Genomic DNA, 22719 nt, shown 5'->3' on the forward strand with positions numbered 1-22719 from the left:
TTGATGAATTGCAATATATACTTTTATGTATGGAATACTTTTAATAATTTTTATATGTGGTATTATGCACCTTGCACTTTATTTCATATATTATTCTACTCTATGAATTTATTAGCACTGTCACTTTAATATATATCTATTCTGTATTTTTATTGGTGCAATATGGCCAATGAAATGCCACGATGTGTAATTTATTAATTATATAATATATTTAAATGCTTTAGGTGTTAGATCAATTGTTGCCTTGTCACATTTAAAATATCTGTTCTTTCTATGGGGTTGCTACTATGTCTTCACAATAAGAGGTTTTATGGCTGGTCTCCCATTCCCTATGAAAGTGCTGGGGTTGCTAGGATACGACGCGATCGTTGAGACATATTTTTACTGCGCAGACTCAAAGCACCTATGCGTTTCATCCTCAGTTATCGCGTGATTCTTTACCCGAGGTAATGGTGGCTTGGGGAGCCGCGTCACTACGCTGAACGTACTATCGGCGGAAGTGACGTAGGCGGATGTGACGTCACAGATCCGGAAGTTCGGGTAGCGCGCGAAAATCAGGGATGGACGCGTAACTGAAGAGGGTATTTATTTCATGGTTAATTCCGCTACACATCAGAATCCCCTTGACAAAGGCTATTTTGCCGAAACGTTGGGGTTATTCTCATCTTGGCAGGTGTATCCGCTACTTGTATTTTCTTGTCTGCCTGTTTCTGTACTTAAGGGTGGTATGTATATCATTATCATGTGAAATGTTTTCTTGTTTTTTTGTGAACATTAAGCTGCTGTTTTGTTGTTCCTTTATCAGTAAAGTATATTTCAATTTTACCACCTGAGTCATAAGGATTTTTTTTTTTTTTGAGTGTGCAGACCTGACTTTCTGTATATAAAAACACATATTTGTCTGGTTGCAGTCTGCAGGTGCCACATCTTGTGCCACTCTGATTCAGATCACCAACAGGGTTATGTATTAAAATTCGATTTTTTTTTCTGGTTGGATTTTTAAAGGGGAAAACACAATTTTTTCAGAGGAAAAAAAACTATAATTTTTCATGATTTATTAAACCTCAATGCTGCTAAAAGTCAGAATAAAAAAGTACTCCATCTCAAACCTGCCGATTTCATGTAGAAGTCAATGGCAGATGTCCTGCTTGCAACTGGAAGATATCATGATCTGCGCTAGAATTCATACAATACATTGAATAATTTATGGTTTCTGGTCGATAATTCGAAAAAAATCACAGTTTTTTGGCGTCAAATTAAATAACCACCTAAATGTGGTAAGAGAGAGAGAGAGAGTAAGTGAGGAAAAACCAGCACAGTATTTTACATCATTGTTACAGATTAGTATAAAGGAGTCAGTCCTCACTTATTAACTTGATTTACGAGGCAAGATCACATAGCTCAAGTTCAGAGCAGATTAATGATCACATCCTTAATTCTGGTTAAAAAAAAAAATGTTAATTCTTAGTTTTACAGCTTTCAAAATGCTAGCAAGATTAACAATTGAACATTTAGCATATGATATAGTTGCCTACAGTGTCGTGCAATATTCATTTTTTGAGATGTAAACATTTAGTAGATAATTCCATTGCAGAAAAGTCAAAATTATTGTAGTAGCAAAAGCATCGCTTTTTTGCGCCTGAGTGGTAAATGAAGGTAAATAAACAAAGTAATCTTTATGCAGTGGAATACTAAATGAGCTGGATAACGTCTATTCAGCATGTATGTTTAAATAAACATGGGCTTCTATTAATAATGTCCCAGCCTATTATTTTAAATAGCACAAAAACCACAGTGACTATATTTTATTTTTAAAAATGTTTATTTTCTGTTTTATTCCTTAAAAATAGATCCATATACAGTATGCAACCATGCAATGGTTTTTCCTACGTTTGGTGAAAAAAAAGGTAAATTGACAGATACACATGGTCATCCACATATTCTAAAAATTAGACTAGTATATGTATATGTATGTATGTATATAGATTTAATTTAAGGAGAAATAATTTGCAAATACAAAAATTAAAACGTGTTTGTGGGGTGGTGGTAAAAATATCTATCAATGAAGCAGACCTGGCTGGTAGATAAGTGGTATTCTCTAACTTGGTAAAACACTTCTATTTTCTGTTACTGCTGAGTTTGAAGGGGACAGTAGCCTGTTTTTCCAATAATTAGCAGGAGGGGGAAATTTTTAAACCCAAGCATTTGGAAAGTTTTTAATATTAAAGGGGTGGTTCACCTTTAAAGTGACTTTTACTATGTTATAGAACAGCCAATTCTGAGCAACTTTTCAATTGGTTTTCATTATTTGTTTTTTATAGTTTATATAGGGATGCACCAAACCCACTATTTTGGATTAGGGTTGTTATGTTTTGGGTAGCCGAGGATGAGTAAAGTATAGCAGTGCTTTATTAGCAGAGTCAGACAGCCATTACATAACAGTAACTTAAACGCTAACACTCTCAAGCTGTACAGAAAGTCCTGTGTATGCACAGTACATGTCCTGTGCACAGTGACAACCGCAGGCCATTTGTATAAACACCATATATTCCCCCTATAGTAGGAAAGCATTTGGACAAATGTAATAAACAGCAATAATAAAACAGTTTAAATATTAAAGAAATATTATACATTCTTCACATCACATAGTCCTTGGTCCATGCAGGTAGTTTTCTTATTCTCTCAGTAAGCCTTATAGGTTCACTTTCTTCAGGCCTATTGCAGTTGACATCAGGAGTAAGAAAATGTACTTCATCAAATGGAGCTTCTCCAAAGTCATATCTAACAGGAGCAAGACGACATGTATTCCATATGTGTCCATCAGACAGTTCATATGTGTTTGGTCCTCGCTGCTGTCTCACTTCAAGTGGTGTAGTAAATTTAGATTGTCCTTGTTTCAGTATTCCTGGTTTCTTAATTCTGACTAAAGATCCAGGCTGAAAGTGTACTTCTCTGGCACCACGTTTTCTGTCAGTGTAAGCCATGTAATTTGGCTTGTTGACGTTTGACAATGTCAGCAGTAGACGATTTTGCAGGCGCAGTATTTTATGGAAGTTTGATGTCTGCAACATGTAACTTAGTGCGCATCTGTCTGCCATGTAATAATTCAGCAGGAGATGATTGGGTTGCTGCATGGCACTTTGCTCTGTAGTTATGTAGGAACTCTGTTGTAAATACTTTCCAACATTTCCCAGTAAGATTTTCTCTCTGAAGTGTTTCTTTCAGACTTCTGTTGAATCGCTCGATTTCTCCATTTGCTTGTGGGTAATACACTGAAGATTTCCTATGCACAATATTCCTCTCTCTCAGAAAGGATTCAAACTCATATGAGACAAACTGTGGTCCATTGTCTGATATTAAATCCTTTGGATGACCTTCTCTGCTGAAGACTGTAGACATAAATGTTATTACTGTAGCTGATGTTATATGAGAAACAAATGCAATTTCAGGCCATTTACTGTAATAGTAAAATCTACAATCTTTTAGGAGCATCTGTAAAAGGACCGACAATATCAATAGCAAGTTTTTCCCATGCTGAATCAAGAAATGGTACTGGTTTTACATCTGGTCTCAACTCAACTAAAAAATTCTTTGCACAACTTAACTTTACAAGTTCTTTGCACAACCAAATGAAGTGTTGCTTTGTGGTGAAATTTTAGCCACTGGCTGTGTGGCAGGCACTGGTGCTGTAGTAATGAGACCATCAACTAATTGTAGGTTTAATGCAGCAAAGAGATCCCTTCCAAGTATAGCAGTACCCTTATTCACAATGTAAAAGTCACATTTTGCAGTATTTGATTCAAATTGTACAGTCACTGACAAGCAACCAAGCACAGAGATTGGATCCTTTAAGTAACTAACCAGTTTCAGGGCAGGTGCAACAAGCGGATCTTTTGCAAAGTATTTCAAGAAAATATCCTTTGGTAGTATAGAAACAGCTGGACGTGTATCAAGCATCAGGTTAATGGAGTGTTCCTTGTCAGCAGAAGCAGTACTGACACTGACAATGCATAACAACTTGTCTGGAATAAATGTACCAGCTTTATCCACACTTAATACTGTAACATTTGTAGTAGTGACTTCATGAACATCTTTAGCAGAACTACGACAGATCTTAGCAAAATGTCCAACTTTTGGGCATTTGCAGCACCGTTTAGCTTTTGCAGGGCATGTAACATGATTTGCAGTGTGTTGTGTTGAACCACAGCGAAAGCAGTATTTTCTATTTGTATTTGCTGTATGGTTTTGCAGTGTAGGTGAATCCCTTTCCTTAGCACTGTATTTTGCCTGTGACTGTGCATTATTAGGCCACAGTGTTGAATTCACAATCTGTACATTCCCAGCAGTTTCCTGACTGAGAGTTTTAGCCTCTGCCACTGCTGTTTCAATTTGGCTAGCAACTGTAATAGCCTTTGCAAGGGTTAAATCCTGCTCTAGGAGCAGTCTCTCTCTAATGCGAGGTGAGTTTGTTTTTTCCACTATTTGGTCTCTTAGCATTTCATCTGTTAGATTCCCAAAGTCACAGGTAACAACCAGCTCTCTTAAAGCTGCTACAAATTGTTCTGTGGATTCGCCATTACGTTGTCCACGTTGGCGGAATTTATATCTTTCAGCAACCACATTTACTCTTGGCATGAAAAAGTTCTTTATAGCAGTAAGAGCAGTTTCATAAGTATCATCAGGTAATGGTAATGTATAGAATATACGCTGTCCCTCTGCTCCCAGGCAGTGAATAAGTAAAGGCTCTGATGAAGTGCAGTGACACGAAACGCGTCAGACCTCATGGCGCTGTGTAAATTGGTGTACCAAGATGTTTAAATAAAGGAAATGATTTGGAAATGAGCGATTCTGTTCTAAGAGGCCCTGGAGTGCGCCGTCCAACCAATACACTACAAGCTGTGGATACGTTTTCCTTGGTGACAGACTCAGGGCGGCAGCACCTGGGTCACAGCACATCCTGGGTAAGATCTTTTGTTGAACTTGATTTGAGGGGAGTTTGCACCGCTCCAAATTTCTAGCGTGAGGTCCGGGGCATTGGGCACCCGTGCCATAAATTCTGAACAGTGAGCCGAGTGCCAAATCTATTAACATACCAGGAATTGTGGCCATAAATTGTGAACAGAGAATTTCCTATTATAGTGCTAGGATTTGTGTTTATTTAGTGAATAAGTAAAGCACGCTTTCTAGCAGCAGAAATCTCCCCTTGATCAGCAGCAATAATTTAATTTTCAAACATATGGATCCATATGGATCCAAGCAGTAAAAGGTATGGTAGGCTCACCAGGGTTTGGAAGAAAAGTTGCAGGCTGCTGCAGAGGTAGAAGATCCATCTCGTTGTCAATATGTTATGTTTTGGGTAGCCGAGGATGAGTAAACTATAGCAGTGAGTCAGAAAGCCATTACATAACAGTAACTTAAACTCTAACACTCTCAAGCTGTACAGAAAGTCCTGTGTATGCACAGTACAAGTCCTGTGCACAGTGACACCTGCAGGCCATTTGTGTAAACACCAAAAGGGTGAATTCCCGAATCCTTGGTGAAAGATTTGGCCGATAACCGAACCAAATCCCAATCCTAATTTGCATACGCAAATTAGGGTCAGGAAAGGAAAAAGTGGGAAAATTATTTTTTGTGAGGAAAAGTCACATGATTTCTCTACCCGCCCCTAATTTACATATGCAAATTAGGATCAGATTCGGTTAGGCCAGGCACAAGGATTCGGCCAAATCCAAATCCTGCTGAATCATCATCATCATTTATTTATATAGCGCTGCCAAGATACGCAGTGCTTTAATGAATAAGGCCGAATCCTGACGGAATCCCGAACCAAATCCTGGATTCGGTGCATCCCTAGTTTTATAGTTATTTGCCTTTTTCTTCTGACTCTTTGCAGTTTTCAAATGGGCATTGCTGACTCCCTTCTAAAAAACATGCTCTGTAAGGCTACAATGTATTGTTATTGTTACTTTTTATTGCTGATCCTTCTATTCACACTCTCTCCTATTCACATTCCAGTCTCTTATTTAAATAAATGCATGGTTGCTAGGGTAATTTGGACCCTTGTAACCAGATTGGTTAAGGTGCAAATTGAAGAGCTGCTGAATAAAAAGCTAAATAACTCATAAACCACAAATAATTAAAAATTAAAAATAATTGCAAATGGTCTTAGAATATCACTCTCTACATCATACTAAAATTTATCTCAAAGGTGAACAAGCCTTTAATATTGCTAAAATAGCAATAACAAACAGTGGGTTTGGAAAGAATACAGGGAAAGAGGGAACAAGAAGCAAATTTGGCTTCTTATAGTGGATCATTAAAAAGCCTTATCCTTTTATGGTACAGATTAAAATTAATATACAACATAATTCAGGGACAAATCTATCTAGATCAAAAAAACAAATTTTAGGTAGTACTAAGGGTATAATTTGACTTGTCTAGCATAATAGATGTTTCAGCAGCAAATCCTTAAATTAAATTAGGTTTGAATACACATCTTTCTATTAGAGTACACATGAATGACTCTCTTGACTGAACTTCTATCATTGTTTCAGCGAGGTAGGCAATTCCGGATAATGCTAAGGTCAGACATCAGGCACTTCTAGAAGTCTATGCACTGAAGCAAATACAATTTTATTATTGGTTAGAGTTAATTTTCTTAAAAGGATACTACAGCCTAAATATTTCCAATGATGGATTAATTTTTCAAAAAGACTAGAGATACAAAACACACACTTGTAAATTACATTAATGCAGTTTAATTTGTATATGTCACACTTGACAGTGTCTAATAATTTTCCACTCTAGGTGGGCCTTAAAAAGGATTTCTGTTGTACAACATAAATGCTGTTGGCACACTTATAGTTCAGCATTAGGGTACTTGCATTTCAGCTTTGTGACTTGTAATTTATTTATTGTGAAGCTTTAATGACCCATAAATAACACATAATTGCTACTCCTTAACCAAAGAGAACAAGATGGTTTTCGGTTGTGCTTCAACAATGGCTAACCCATAACTCTCCCTCTACATGTGTATTAACCTTACTAGAGCTGTCGCCTCTAAGTTGGATAATGGATAAAATAATTAGACAACATAAATTCCTTATAATGTGCCTCAAAAATCAACCTGGTAGATTTTGTAGTTGAAGAGGACCCTATCTGAAGGGAAGGATTAATATTTACCTCCAAACAGAAGTTAAAATACAGTACAGATCACACTTATTTAAAGCTTATACCAACGGTTGTCAAACATTTTGAGTAGGGATGCACCGAATCCACGATTTTGGATTCGGCCGAACCCCCGAATCCTTCCTAAAAGATCCGACCGAATACCGAACCGAATCCTAATTTGCATATGCAAAAGACCGAATCCTGTCTGAATCCCGAACCAAATCCTGGATTCGGTGCATCCCTAATTTTGAGTTTGAACCCCACTCCGAGGTTTGGTCAGGGCTACCCTTGATGATTTGAGGGTACAACCTTTGGTCAGGGCTCCCTTTACAGTATATCATCAGGGGCAGATTAACGCATAGGCTAGCCTAGGCTATAGCATAGGGGCCCATAGTGGTCAGAAGCCCATGGGGTTTTTTTGCAATTTTTTTTAAAAAAAAATAGTCATTTGTCCACTGTAGCTGCCTGGTGCTTGCTGATGCTTACTGCTGGCTGGGAGAAAATTTAGGCAAGGCACCTGAGTCCTGCATGTCTATTAGTCATGTGTGTGCAAATCTCTATAAAGCCTGGCACACACACGCAGTCCGAGTCTCTGGCAGAAGACACGCAGTCTAATCCACTTCTTGCCTAAATCTAGCTATATCTTGCCTGAATCCTGTCTAAATTGACTCCAAGCCAGTAAGAAAGCAGCAAGGCATGGGGGGCAAGTGGAAACACCCGGTCCAGCAGTGCTTTGCAGCCTGCAGGACAGAGAAATCTTTTTTTTAAAGATCAGTTAAAAAATTCAGCCAGGCCCAAACAGGCTGAATCAGCAGGTACTGCTGGCTGTGCTGTGCACCACTGCTGGGCTCAACATTGGTCCCACACCCCGGGCAGTAGCTGCGCACCTGCTATTTTTTAAAAATAACTTTGAAAAAAATATATAAATATCAAGCCAGCTATCTAGCAGCAGGTGCCAGTGGCCATACAGGGTCTCAGCGTGGTCTGCGCCACGGTTTTTAAAAAAGCTGACGCTGCGTAAATACACTAGCGTCATGTGGCATTGCCTAACCTTGAAAGTGCTAGCATATATAGCAGTCGGCTTTTTTTTAAAAAAACGTGGCATGGACCGTGCTGAAAGAAACGCGGTGCCCTAGAAGGGGGCCCTGTGGAAAGTGTAGCCTAGGGGCCTCACAAGTCCTTAATCCACCACTGTATATCATGCAGTTATTACAGATATGGGAAAGAATGTATCATTTAGCTATAGTTTTAAGAATATCTAGGACAGCAAACACATTCACCCAAAATCTCACCCTGACATTCAACTTGAGCGTTCAAGTGTATGTATCTAGTACAGCAAAGTGTAATTTTTCTAATTATTCCCCTAACTGGCCTTCAGGTTGAGCCTCATCTGTACATTGAAAACATGACTTTGCAATCATGTAAGGAAATCTAGCAGTACAGCTCTTGGGTCTTCACTCTGCTGAATCTAATTAAAATTCCAATTAAATATCCCCTAAACTTTTCACACTCCATATACAAAGGGTAGTGCAGAACACCTACTTAGACCCTGCCCTTGAAACATACTGGTTTAATAGTTATTACTCTTGTCACTTTGCCTTCCTGTAATGTGTAAACATTCATGTACATTTTCATTGCATATAAATATGCCTGGCATTTTTAGCATCATTCATGAAATGTTTGCTTGACAGCCAAAGACCTGAAAGCTCCAGTCATCCATTGAACACTATCACATTCATGTCATGTTCAGTTTTTAAACTAGAGTACGAAAAAACAACATTTTGCTAATAGTCTATTGATGAAAATATTTCAGTTTTTCATTTTAATCTTTGGACTTGAGACAGCTATATGCGCCTGTTTTGGCAGAGCAGACAGCAGATTGGTTGTCTGCTATGGCAGGGGAGAGTGATTTTGCAGACCATCCTGGGATCCATTTAGATTGCAGTTGGTCTGTCCAAACTGAAATTTGTAGGGATGGGCGAATTTTTTCGCCTCGGTTCGCCGAAAAAATGACGCCCATAGACTTGTATGGCTGCGTGCGTCAAAAAAAATATAAGACGCGCGTCAAAACAATTTAGTCGCGTGACAAAATTTTTTTGACGCCCATAGACTTTAATGGGCGTCTGCGTCATTTCGCCTGCGGCGGATTTTTGGCGAAACAAAGCGGGTCATATTCGCCCATCCCTAGAAATTTGCCAATGACCCATTTTAGCTGGTAGAAGGGGCCAATTCAATGGATAACTATAGGGTTGAGAAGTATATTTTCATCTTTAGTTTAACACAACTATAACCAAAACAAAAAGACATCTTGGTGACTTTATAAATGTAAAAGTCAATCTGTGTAAATGTAGGAAACTGATTTTTTTTGGACTTCAATAAATATTTTGTTGCAAAAATGGTTTGCAATTGTCAAATCTTACTACATTCACTGCAAACGTTCGGAAAATCAATTTGGTCGCTTTAAAAACACCTGACAATTTAAACTGTTTCTATGAATATCCTTGATTTATATACCACTTAAATAGGTATGTATTGCTTTACAGATAATTTTCATCATAGCAATCCTTTCCCCAGTGATGCTTACAATAACAGCAGGATCAGTTTTACAGCAGCCAATTAACCTGCATGTACTATATGTTCTGTAAAGTGGAGGAATTCAACTTTCTCACACATTAAACCTATATCAGTCTCTCATCATATCTTAAACAGCAATGCCAAGTTTCTCCCTTAAAATGAATCTATCTAGCAAGCCCTAGTACAACACCCAAAACAACATATTTATCACTTTCTGTTAGTTCCTAGTTGGGCCTGCACCTCCCCTGTCTGAATGCCAAGCTGCTTCTCCTCTGAACCTTATTCTACCCCACCCTACACACAAATTATACAGTTTGATTTTTAATTTGTTTAAAACAATTGCTAACTCATAATTTGTACCTTAAAATCAACTCTGTGAACATTTAATTTTTATAGGTCATGTCTATAATTTATATGACTATCCATATGACTATAACCATTATCCTCATATAATACGTGACATCCAAAGGTTTTCCTATAAATCTGTACTTCCCTATAAAGCTGTCCCTGCCCTGTTTGGGATTAAAGTGATACTGACACTAAAAAAACTACTTTTTTAAAAATATGAAGGTATATTAAAAGTTACCTATAGATTATGTTTTTTGCTGAGAGGTTTGTTTTTGTAAGTAATTGTTAGTTAAAGTTCCTAAACCTGACGGTTTTGCCAACCTGACTGTCCCATCTCAAACTGACATTGGCGCTGGCGTAATTTAATGTATTTAAAGGGACTTTGGCAATGAGTTGATTGCCCGTTATAGGTTCATTTTCTGTGAAGTTCCTGGTGCTATTGCTAACTATTCTGATTATCTGATTCCTTTTCGACCCCTGCCTGCCTGACTACTCTACCTTCTGTGATCCTGACCCTTGCTTGTTATCTGACTATTCTGAACTCAGTTATCTGACCTGTGCCTGTCTGACCATTCTGATTGAATCTCCGGTTTTGACCCTTGCCTATCTGACCTCGCTTGAATTCTGCCCGCACCGACCCGGCCTGTTTGACTACGCACACGTCTGTTCCTTAAACTGTGATCTTCTGCCCAAAGGACTGTTTTACGTGCCTGCCCCCTCTGCTCGTCCAGAACCCTCGCTTGGCTCCTCTCTTATTAAGACCTGGCGGCATCCGATTAGCCGAGGGCTCCTCCCAAGGTAAAAGGCGGAAGCAAGAGCCGAGGACAGGGAGCCTAGCATTGGTTCTGGATTCTGGGTGCCGATCGTGACACAAAGGCAATATTACAATAGATGTAAAAAAGAGTTTAATTTCTGGTGTCAGTATCTCTTTAAGAACAACATGGAAACACTTTGTTGAACAGCTTTAGGATTGTCACAACCTTAAAGCACAAACTGGGGAGGAAATATACCAGACCACTGTGCTGTTTACTCAATATTGTTTTATTAGCTAAGCCAGTGCTGTGCAAATTTTTATATGTCGTGGGATGATTATTTCTCATGCCGAATCTCCAGATTATATTAAAACATGTATGTAAAGTCTATAGAGCCCTTAAGAAGACTTGGGGCCATAAAATGTCATGAAAGGTCAGATCCTACAGGTCCTTAAAATGTTTGTTTATTGAAACTTGTAAAATATTAAGAAAACATATTTTAATAATATTAAGAATAATATGTTTAACAACAATAATAAAAAGAAGAATGATAAAAAGTATATCCAGTTTTCAGATAATTTAAAAAAAATAACAAAATAGCACATTCTAGTGAAGAAATATGGAATGTTAACTGTTACCATGTACAGTCTGAGCCTGAATTCATGTTTTATAGCATTTCAATAAAGTAAAAACAAAGAAGGAATGTTACAAATGTTATTTATTAAAACTTACATTTCTTGTTTTTACAAATAAACTTTAAAGGGGAAGGGGCAATAGCTTAGCAGCACAGACAAATTACCTATAGTTTATTACATAACAGGGGTTATGTAATAAAAGTTTGCCCTGATGCTGTAACCAATAGCAGCCAATCAGCAGGTAGAATGTAATGGTCATCTGTTGAAAAGCAAACATCTTATTGGTTGCTATAGTTTACTGCTACTGGGAAAAAGTAGTGCCTTTTATTACATATGGGGGTAAATGAGCTAGTGCAAAAATGTTAGGTCATTGTCACTGGAAATGTCTTCACATCACTTTAAAGTATTTGCACTGACACTTTCAAGAAATTTTGGACGCATCAGCACTGTCCCCCACCTTGACTCATTGTCCAAATAGTCCTCACTAATCCAATCTTCCACCATCACAAAATGCACCTGCTTTTTGCTTCTCTCCTTGATATTTAACGCTTCACTGAAAACTATGAATTTGAAAACTATGATTATAACCTTCCAGAGATTAAAGACACTGACAAATATGTGTACTACAGGAAAACTGGTACAAGAACAGAGAAAAAAGTCAAACTGCATCTCCTGAACTCCTTACAAATATATAATAAATAAACCCTTGGGCCAAAATATTTTTCTCCATAAAATGTAAAAGTTTCCAGGTGAGATATGACACCGAAAAACACTCACAAATTGCTTGTTTTACTTAATTAACAATGCAGAGTAAAAGCATACTTCCTAGGGATATAAAGATTAAAACACAGCAAACTGAAAAGATCTAACCAGATATTGTATAACAAACAGCTGTTATTGGTATCCACAGCATTTACACTGCTATCTGGTTGCTAGCTTTGCTGAACTAATGAACCAGAAAGTGGTTTGACTGACAGACTATAAAATAAATAAGATGATGACCTGGAGAGAATGATGATTCATAGAAAAGCATAAAGACTTAACCCGAATCAAAAAAAACATTTACATTTACAAAAAAAAAAATAATCATTCTGGTTTCTTAGCTATCACTTAAAGGAAAATTATACCCCAAAATTAATACTTAAGCAACAGATAGTTTATATCAAATGAAGTGGCATATTAAATAGTCTTACCAAACTTGTATATATATTTAAGTAAATATTGCCCTTTTACATCTCTTGCCTTGAGCCACCATATTGTGATGGTCTCTGTGCTGCCTCAGAGATCACCTGACCAGAAATACTGCAGCTCTAAAGCTGGCCATAGATGCAAAGATCTGATCGTTCCAATCCTCGAACGATTGGACTTCCCCATCTCCCGACCTGCCACTAACCATTCAGATCAAATAATAGCAAAAGAACAGATTAGCGATGTTCTGCCCCTGACAGCAATAAGGTGTGGAAGCAAAAGACAGAACTCTGCTTGTTAATTGGCTCATGCGACCTAATATGTATGGTTTATTTGCTACGTTTGTGTGCACTGTGAATCGTAGGATCCCGGGGGAGGTCCTTATGTTTGGCAATTTTCTATTTAGGATTACCCAATGGCACATACTAATGGAAAAGTATTTTATTATGAATAGTTTATTTACATGAAGGGTTTCGCATATGAGCTGTTTTATGCAAAGTATTTTTTATAGAGACCTACATTGTTCAGGGGGGTATAGTTTTCCTTTAAAGCTATCAAATATGGCTTAAATTAGTGGTAATTTCCTTTTATTCTCTCCATCTCCATTTTCACCCCGGCCTATATTTTTTTTTAACCCATGTCATTTAGTTGGGACATGCTACTACTAGCCAGACGATTAGATTACAAAATGAACGCAATTGGGGTAATTTAACATGTATGCCTGATACAGTGCTACCAAATGAATGGGGAATTGCAAGTCCTTTTGCAACTTTTTTTTTGTAAGGGTACAAATATACATGGAGGCTTGTGCTGTTTTTTCTTCCTTTGTTCCCTGTGCCACCATTTGCAGATCAGTTCTAATATGTATAATGTTTACAAAATGTTTGTTATTAAATTAATTAGGATTAACAACCCATGAAAGGAATTAAAAACACGGCGATTATCTAACAAAGCAAGCAGTAGCTATCAACTATCCCAACCACTTTTAAACAATGATATATGCGACACAATTCACTTCATTTTTACAGTTTACAAGGTAGCAGAATTTCCTGGTAAATGGATATAATGTATCAGCAAATCAGTGTCTCAAAATGCGTAACTATGTATCAATGCATCTGACTTTGCTACTTATTAGGACTATTTAAATCTACACACATCCTTTGCTTTTGGGGGAGTATCAGTTGCTCTTTAGTTTAGAGGCCTATGCCTTACCTTGAACATCTCATTGCACCACATCATTATTTGTATAAGATTATGATAAAAGTAAATAGCAGCATTTGGTTTTCAGCACTGAATATATTTATATAGCACCAACGAATTATGTAACACTTTACATTACACACAGGTTACAGTATAAAAATGGGATCAGAGGTCCCCATGCACGCAAGACCTCCTTCTAAATGCTTAAAAAAGTAATTCTATTCATTCTAAATTCAGCAAGGAACAATTTTAAACTGTGCATGTTTTAGGACATTACATCAGTATGTTGTGCCATGCAACATAGTAATCAGGTGCTATTCTGGGTGAGCTGTTAAACCAGACAATGAAATTGTAGGTATGTTAGGTCTTTGTGCTTTAAATAAACATTTTACACATCCATAAATAAAGAAAAAATGGTGTTTTGTTACCCTAGTATGCAGACTATGTGATGTGCCAGCCAAAACACAACACCGTCAGTAGGCAGAGACATACATTTCCATTAGGCTTATAGTCAGTGACTTGTAAAACAAACTCCATTGTAAAGATGTTGGGTTTCCATTAGTTAATTTCATCCCTCTAATATGTCTAGCCATTAGGTGACCTTTACCAGTGCCACTTAAAATATTTTGGGGGTTTCCTTGTGGGGGGGGGGGCAAAATTAATAATTTGTAGAGCTGACCCCTTTTCCACCACCCTACGAAGATCAATGCGTAAAACAGGAGCGGATAACAAGATTATGTACAGTACATGCTGTTTATTACTTCAAACCCTAAATTTCTTCAGAATGTATTGATTTTCAGCAAATTGAGACCTACAAGGCCTAATTGCCTTCATAAACGGTAAGTATGCCTTGTATAGAACTGCCAACTTCAAATATTCACTTGATCACAGGAGGACAACAAAATGCTTGCAAATACCGCTCCATAGGCTAACCTTGTAATTTCTAAATGTGTTATCACAATGCCACTACACTGGCAGGGAATGAGCAATTGAAACATTTGCTAGCGGTAATACAAGGATTACTAAGGGGGGGGGCGAGGATTTACTGGTGTTTTGCATTCTGACCATGAGCGAGAACAAAACACCCAATGCGCCATTCCCCTTTATATTCATCTTGACCGAAATCATTCTTCAGACCATGAGAGGGATAAGAGGGAAGCATAACATCCCACCATCTGCACACAATTGTCTCTATACGCTGAGAAAAGGCTTTCAGCCTTGTCTATTTGAAAATGATCTGAGGGTATGCTAATGTATGATCAGGAATTTTAAGTTAAATATGGGCCTCTATACTTCAGATAACCTAACAGTCTCATAAAACGAAGCATTCACAAGCTGACTTTATGCAGCTATAGACCTTAAAGGATCCTCAATTTTTGTTTTATTCTTATGACAATTTTCAGAACACTGGCAGTATGCAATTAATGCAGTTACATCCTCTCTACATAGCAAGGAAAAAAGCCTCTTCATACATTATCATGATATGGCTAACCAGTTGGCCACTTTCTACAATAAATAGCATTATTAAGATAAATGCCTCTAATAAAAGACCCCATGGCATATTGACCACATAACACGGCAAATTCCATCAATAAGGTGATGCATAACATGAAACCCAGACTATCATCACATGAAACAATACAATCATAGTAGGTACGATAACTAGTTTCCCGGCTCTTATTCAATGGAATTCAGTACAAAGCCACTATTAGGTGCATTTCAAAACTAACGACAGCATCCCTTCACTTAGGCAAAGTAGTGGTATCCACTATTGCATAAGATACATTCTTCAAGTTGACCTTGTGATGATTGAGACAGTGATATTCTGAAAAAACAATTGCAGGGTGAATGATTAGATGTGTTTTGTTTAGTTTCTTTAGCTTTTATTCACATCCAACGTCAATTTCAGCCTAATGATGCTACAAGTGATTGATATAACCTTGATGAGACAAATGCTTTCATGATGTGTTGAGATAAAATTGTCATGTTGCTCAAGAATCTTGTTTAGCTATAAAAAACAATTACATCCTAGTTACATAAGCACCTTCAGTTTCCAACAAGTAAGCTATTGTAACGGTGAGAGATTAATGAGAGAAATCATTTTAGAAATGACCTTTGCAAAACCTGAAGTTTAAACAAATATTATAATGTAAAAATGAATACCTCGCGCCTTAAACCAGTGATTTTTGGCAGACTATTTGGATCAACTAATGGTCCTCTATGGATATTTTAAAACATAGCTATACCAATTATTCAGCATAATTTGAAGATTAGCTAAACAGGAATTAAGAGGTCAAACTAAATATAACCATAACTGATTGCCTTCATCTGGGGTTTCAGGAGTAAAAAGAGAGCAGTCATTCTCCCCAAAATTCACTGTAACTGGCTAGCCCCACACTTTGAGAGTCAGGAAAAAAAAGTTATATGTACATAATACACTAGTCATGAATATGCTGAAAATTATTTCCTTATACATGGTGCACAGTGATATCATCAGTTATAATTGGTGCTTAGTGATGTAATTTGTGTCACATGATTTAATGAAACTTTTGTATAATAAAAAATTATGTATCCTCTGTTGTAAAATATGAGAATATTAGAAATCACCTCGAAGTTCCACGACCTGTATTAAAAGCATTTAGACTTCAGCATTATGCCTTTATATGGTCATGCAACTCTTCAGTGATTAATAATAATCTTATATTTTACAATAGGGTTACACTGTTCCCTTTATAAAGAAGAGCCATGGCTAAATAAAAAGTGCTTAGGGATTCCATCAATACGCGGTGCTTAGTAATAGAACCAATAATCCCCACCCTGTTGTATTGAATGAGGATATTAGAAGTCACAATGGAGTTCTATGTCCTGAATAAATGGTCATGGAACTCTTTGATGTTTTTACATTTTACACTATTGCCTATACATACTGTACATTTCAAAAGTTATTTTTAAGAATTAGAATATTATAATTAGGGATGCACCGAATCCAGGATTCGGTTCGGGATTCGGCCTTTTTTTAGCAGGATTCGGATTCAGGCGAATCCTTCTGCTCGGTGAATCGAATCTGAATCCTAATTTGCATATGCAAATAAGGGGCGGGGAGGGAAATTGCGTGTCACAAACAAGAAAGTAAAAAATGTTTTCCCTTCCCACCTCTAATTTGCATATGCAAATTAGGATTCGGATTTGGTTTGGTATTCAGCCAAATCTTTTGCAAACGATATGGGGGTTTTGGCCGAATCCAAAGAAGTGGATTCAGACCATACCTAATTATAATCCTAAATCTCAAAGAGTAAATTGCTTCCCAACAACAACACATAGAGTAAATAATTGAACACCAAACTCTTTATAATTGGGCAGCAGTGCTATAAAGAAAATGAAGAAGGGCACTACAATGACCAATGATCTCCCTTTCACTTTTCTCAGTGAAGTTTCTCAATAAAGTGAGTAGATTGTAAACTCACGTAGCACAATCTGTGTATTGGAATATAGATTTATTTATACTTATATTTGTTGTTGTCTGTACTATTAATGTATGGTAAAGATGTACAATTTAGCACCATACAAATATGGGTTCTGTTATCTAGAATCCCATTATCCAGAAAGCTCCTAATTATTTGATTTCCTTTATCTCTATAATAATAGGACAGTACCTTGTACATTATTGCAACCAAGATAAAAATTAATCCTTATAGGAGGCAAACAAGCCAGTTGGGTTCAATGAATGTTTATATGATTTTTTAGTAGACTTAAAGTATGAAGATCCAAATTACACAAAGATCAATTATCTGGAATATCCCAGGTCCCAAGCATTCTGAATAAAAGGTCTCATACCTGTACAAAGATATACAAGATTTTCTCTTGTACTCAAATTATTTTCCATATACGTCCTCCATATAACTCAGTTTATGAATATTTTGATATCTAATTACAGTATGTTAGCAATAATCCATGGTTTGAATCAAATAGGTTAAATTGCATCACATTATCATGACTCACTGAATATTACCCTAATGCAATGTTGACAGTAAAAATGCCTTTCCATTAAAGGAAAGACAATCACCAAATATTTTGGTAGAAGCACAAATGTCTCCATTCCGAGCAGCTGTAAACATGATCATTTCCGTGTGCTGCATTCTGAAATGTCTCATTACATCAAATAAAAAAGGGTATTCTATAGCCTTTAGTATTCTATAGGAAACGCTAAAGGGAGACATCTCCTATACTATACTGGGCAAGTACCATTCGCTAGTGAAATATAGCACTTTCCCTATATGGAAACCCAGCTAAACTTGTCATGCATAATGTATATGCAGTAGCAGCCAATTTAACCTTTCAAAGCAGAGATGTGGCCTCTAGCTTACACCACCCCCAAACAATAACAAATAGGGTACAGTAGCTGCCACTTTTCTATAACAAAATAGCTCATTAGGAAAATGAAGCAATACACTTTTAGAGAATTAGTTCCCTTGGTTTTAACATCTTCACTGCCAGTAGTTTGCATCTGTTTTTCAGATCCACATACAGTAGCTACTCACGACACCCTGATATCCCCAGACAGTTCATGAGCATCTGCAGAGTTGAATGTGAAACCGTCACCAGTATGACAGACAGTTAATTAGGCATGTGGGACCTGTCAGCTCTCTACACTACAACTCCCATCATCCTAGAACTTGTGGAGCTGTAGTTCATGACATCTGACAAGCAATTAGCACTGCCTTGAGGTAGACAATTACCTTTAACAGACAGATGAAGTTCAACTACAATGGGAGGCTGGACATCATATTATAAAGTATTTAAAGGGATCCTGTCATGGGAAAACATGTTTTTTTCAAAATGCATCAGTTAATAGTGCTACTCCAGCAGAATTCTGCACTGAAATCCATTTCTCAAAAGAGCAAACAGATTTTTTTACATTCAATTTTGAAATCTGACATGGGGCTAGACATTTTGTCAATTTCCCAGCTGCCACATGTCATTTAACTTGTACTTTAGGAGAGAAATGCTTTCTGACAGGCTGCTGTTTTTCCTTCTCAATGTAACTGAAAGTGTCTCAGTGGGACATGGGATTTTACTATTGAGTGTTGTTCTTAGATCTACCAGGCAGCTGTTATCTTGTGTTCGGGAGCTGTTATCTGGTTACCTTCCCATTGTTCTTTTGTTGGCTGCTGGGGGGTTAAAGGGAGGGGGGTGATGTCACTCCAACTTGCAGTACAGCAGTAAAGAGTGATTGAAGTTTATCAGAGCATAAGTCACATGACTTGGGGCAGCTGGGAAATTGACAATATGTCTAGCCCCATGTCAGATTTCAAAATTGAATATAAAAAAATCTGTTTGCTCTGTTGAGAAATGGATTTCAGTGCAGAATTCTACTGGAGCAGCACTATTAATTGATTCATTTTGAAAAAAAACCTTTTTTTCCCATGAAAGTATCCCTTTAACAGCTGCTGAGCAATAGTTCCTTTTAACTTATATAACTTTTATTTACCCTCCATCTGTTGTGGAAGGATGCAGGTTGGACACAGATGTGATTCAATATGTCTTTTTAAATTTAATTTATGGTTAACCCCCAATGGGTCCCTATAATAAGGGGGAGCTTTCTGCCTTGCAGTTTGGAGCTATATAATAGCATTTACCTGTGAATGGTAATAGTAGTTTCCCCACAGTTGCACAAGCACAGGATAGACGCAACACTAGTCTTCTGCTACTTTTTGCAATAGAGATTCTGACTACAGAAACAAAGTATGAAAGAATGGAGGAACTTACCTATTTTTCCTAGGCAATCAGACTGTGAGCTGAGCAGCCAAGGCATGGTGCTAAGAAGGCTTCAGGCAGGCGTATTAGTTCCCTTAGCCAATAGATGTTATTCTACAGAGAGATCAGTGAGCAGAAGGCTGAACCTACTGTAGCTGTGCTGCCCTTATCTGTACTGTCTATAGCTTTGACTTGCCTAATGCACCGCCCCTCCCCCAGTTAAGAAAAAAAAAACTACCAGGAAGCACTGGGCGTTCATGTCTGGGGCCTTAGGAATGTACCAGGAGAAATAATATCTTCCCTGCTCGCAGCCAGGACGGGGGTTTTCTAACCAGCGTCACGACAGCTGGATTGAACTGCGCTATCAATATACACGGCCAGCGCATCACCCAGAGACAGGGCTATAGAAGTGCATTAAGGAGAATAGGAACCCCCTGTACAATCTAGTAATGGTACCTTCCGCTTTATATGCATCATCATATCCTAGGACAGTGCTAATGTCTCACACAAGCATCGCATTATCATATCCCCAGCAGCAGGCCGAGCTCTGCTCCACGCTGTACATCACGGGGTCTCGCAGCCTCGCACACTTACACACATGTGATCAGCTGATAGTTGGTTCTTTCCACAGGGCGATACACAGCTCTGGCTGTATTCATAGATTACTGTTCATGTTTTTTAAAACACACCACAGACTACAATGGAATAAGTACCTCACAAAGCGCTTCCCGTTGTTACTGTGCATATAACTGCTAAAACGGAAGTATTCATGAGGGGCAGTGTGGTTGAAAATGTAAAAATAAAAGAAATGTAACCTCTCAGTCAGGAAGTTGTTTCTGTGAGGCAAAATGACCAAGGGATATTTAAAATCCATCATTGTAAAACTTATGTTATATGTTTTTAAAACTAATGAAAAATGTGGGCAGCACGGTGACCAATGTGGGTAAAGGGGATATGTTGCTGCTTGGCACTAGGGTTGTCACCTTTTCTGGAAAAAAATACCGGCAATTCCTATATATTTAGCATTTTTCCTTATTAAAGGGGTGGTTCACCTTCAAGTTAACTTTTAGTATATTGTAGAAGGGCCAATCCTAAGAAACTTTTCAATTGGTCTTCATAATTTATTTTTCATAGTTTTTTGAATGATTTGCAATTTTCTTCTGTTTCTTTGCAGCTTTCAAATGGGGGTCACTGACACCATCTAAAAACAAATGCTCTGTAAGGCTACAAATGTATTATTATTGCCACTTTTTATAACTTATCAATCTATTCAGTCCCTCTCCTATTCATATTCCAGTCTCTTATTCAAATCAATGCAGGGTTGCTAGGGTAATTTGTACCCTAGAAACCAAATTGCTGACACTGCAAACTGGAGAGCTGCTGAATAAAAAGCTAAATAACTATAAAACCACAAACAATAAAAAATGAAAACCATTGCAAATTGTCTCAGAATATCACTCTCTACATTATACTAAAAGTTAACTCAAAGGTGAACAACCCCTTTAATAAAATTGGGATTAACTATCATTTTTACTGGCCAGGCCGGTAAAATACCAGCAAGGTGGCAACCCTACTTGGCACCTGATAAAATTGACCATAGAAAATTAGATTGTAAGCTTCACTAGCTGAAAAGTTTTCACACATAGCAGTTTACCACACCTTCACCAGTGCCGTTGACATCTATTTTGCGATCCTTTACAAAACACTGAAGAAGAAGGCAATAGCAAATCATATTAATTTAATTTGCCATACCTAAGGACCAGATCTGATTCTTTGGCAACACTTGGCTAAAGGTGGCCATACAGGGGCCGATAAAACCTGCTGACAGATTAGAGTCGGCATCTTATCAGCCCATGCGCGGGGCCCTTCAAGGGGCTTCCCCGATTGATATTTGGCCGGGCAGATGTCGATCAGGCAGTGTTAAAAATCCCGTCGGAGTGCGGCCACGTCTGTTCGTAGATGCGGTCCCGCGATCTGACTGCCCGTATTGGTAGCATTTTGATTAGGATGAGCCCAATATAGCCCACTTCAACGTTGCATTTCGGTGAGAGATCCGCAACATCGCCAAGCGAGTGTATCTCTCCATGTATGGCCAGCTTTATAATGTCTTCCCCATTTAATAAATAGCTAACATTTTTTATCCTTTTTCTTGGTGGGAGTGGGAGTAAAGCAGAAATTAAACATTTAGCAGTTTAGTATGGTGTGGGCCCAAACAACCCCCAGCAGCCCAATAAATAGTAACTTTCTATGGCATTGTACGGCAGCCCATCTGGCATTTGCCAGAATCCACAGATTGCCAGTTTGGACCTGGCTGTAATTATTATGCTGCCCATGCAATTCCCCACTGGGTGGGTTAGGGACAGAATACTTACAATTACCCCTCCACTGACCTCAGTGGTAATCGCTTCTTGGACAACACTGGTGTTAGGGCAATGAGAATGGAACACTCTGATCTGATTAATCACCGTAACACTGTAAATCTAATGTAAATGTATTTCTTAACCTTTAAAAAGGGAAAAGCTTACAGCAACTGTTGTCAGATCTTTCTACACTGAAGGGATTCAATTATGAAACAGGGGGTATCAAAATTTTGTGACATAAATATAGTGCACCTGTAACTTCCTTTAGGTCTGATGGAGAAAACATGCAGCACCACTTGTCTGCCCAAGAGTAACTTTGCGGTATGACTCTCTTTGTACTGCCTTCCCTTTTTTTGGCTGTTCTTGAGACTTATCTACGTTTATGAATTCACTGCATGACCTTCAAAGTTTTCATTGCATTCATCTCTTTGGCTGTTCCAAATAACAGCCATTTATAAGACAGATTTAGCTTGATGCAATTCAAGCCATAAAATTACAGTAGCACATTTAAAATCTTACACAAATAACATGTTTGTTTCCATTGTTGTGTAACAAAATAACGTTTTATATTAAAATTAATGCATTCTGCATATTGTATCTAGTTTGGGGAGCTAAAGCAAATAGTTGTTAATGCAATTGTTATCACTCCCATAGTTAATAGCTGCAGCTTTACTAGCATATTATGCCTTTCCAACAATCTCTTGTAATATTGTGATTATGCAGACCTTTAATTAATAC

At 37.7% G+C, this 22719-nt stretch overlaps 1 protein-coding gene across 2 annotated transcripts in view; it reads right to left on the minus strand.

Moving 5' to 3' along the window:
• The window catches only part of LOC108718127 (muscleblind-like protein 1), a 128170-nt gene extending 108102 nt beyond the window's left edge, over positions 1-20068 (minus strand). For both annotated transcript variants that reach the window (XM_041564933.1, XM_018265754.2), the window contains exon 1: positions 19634-20068. The gene's annotated coding sequence lies outside the window, so the exon portion shown is untranslated. The remainder of the gene's footprint in view (positions 1-19633) is intronic.
• Between the last annotated feature and the right edge of the window lie 2651 nt (positions 20069-22719).

Source organism: Xenopus laevis, chromosome 5S (assembly GCF_017654675.1).
Source record: "Xenopus laevis strain J_2021 chromosome 5S, Xenopus_laevis_v10.1, whole genome shotgun sequence".
Taxonomy (NCBI): domain Eukaryota; kingdom Metazoa; phylum Chordata; class Amphibia; order Anura; family Pipidae; genus Xenopus; species Xenopus laevis.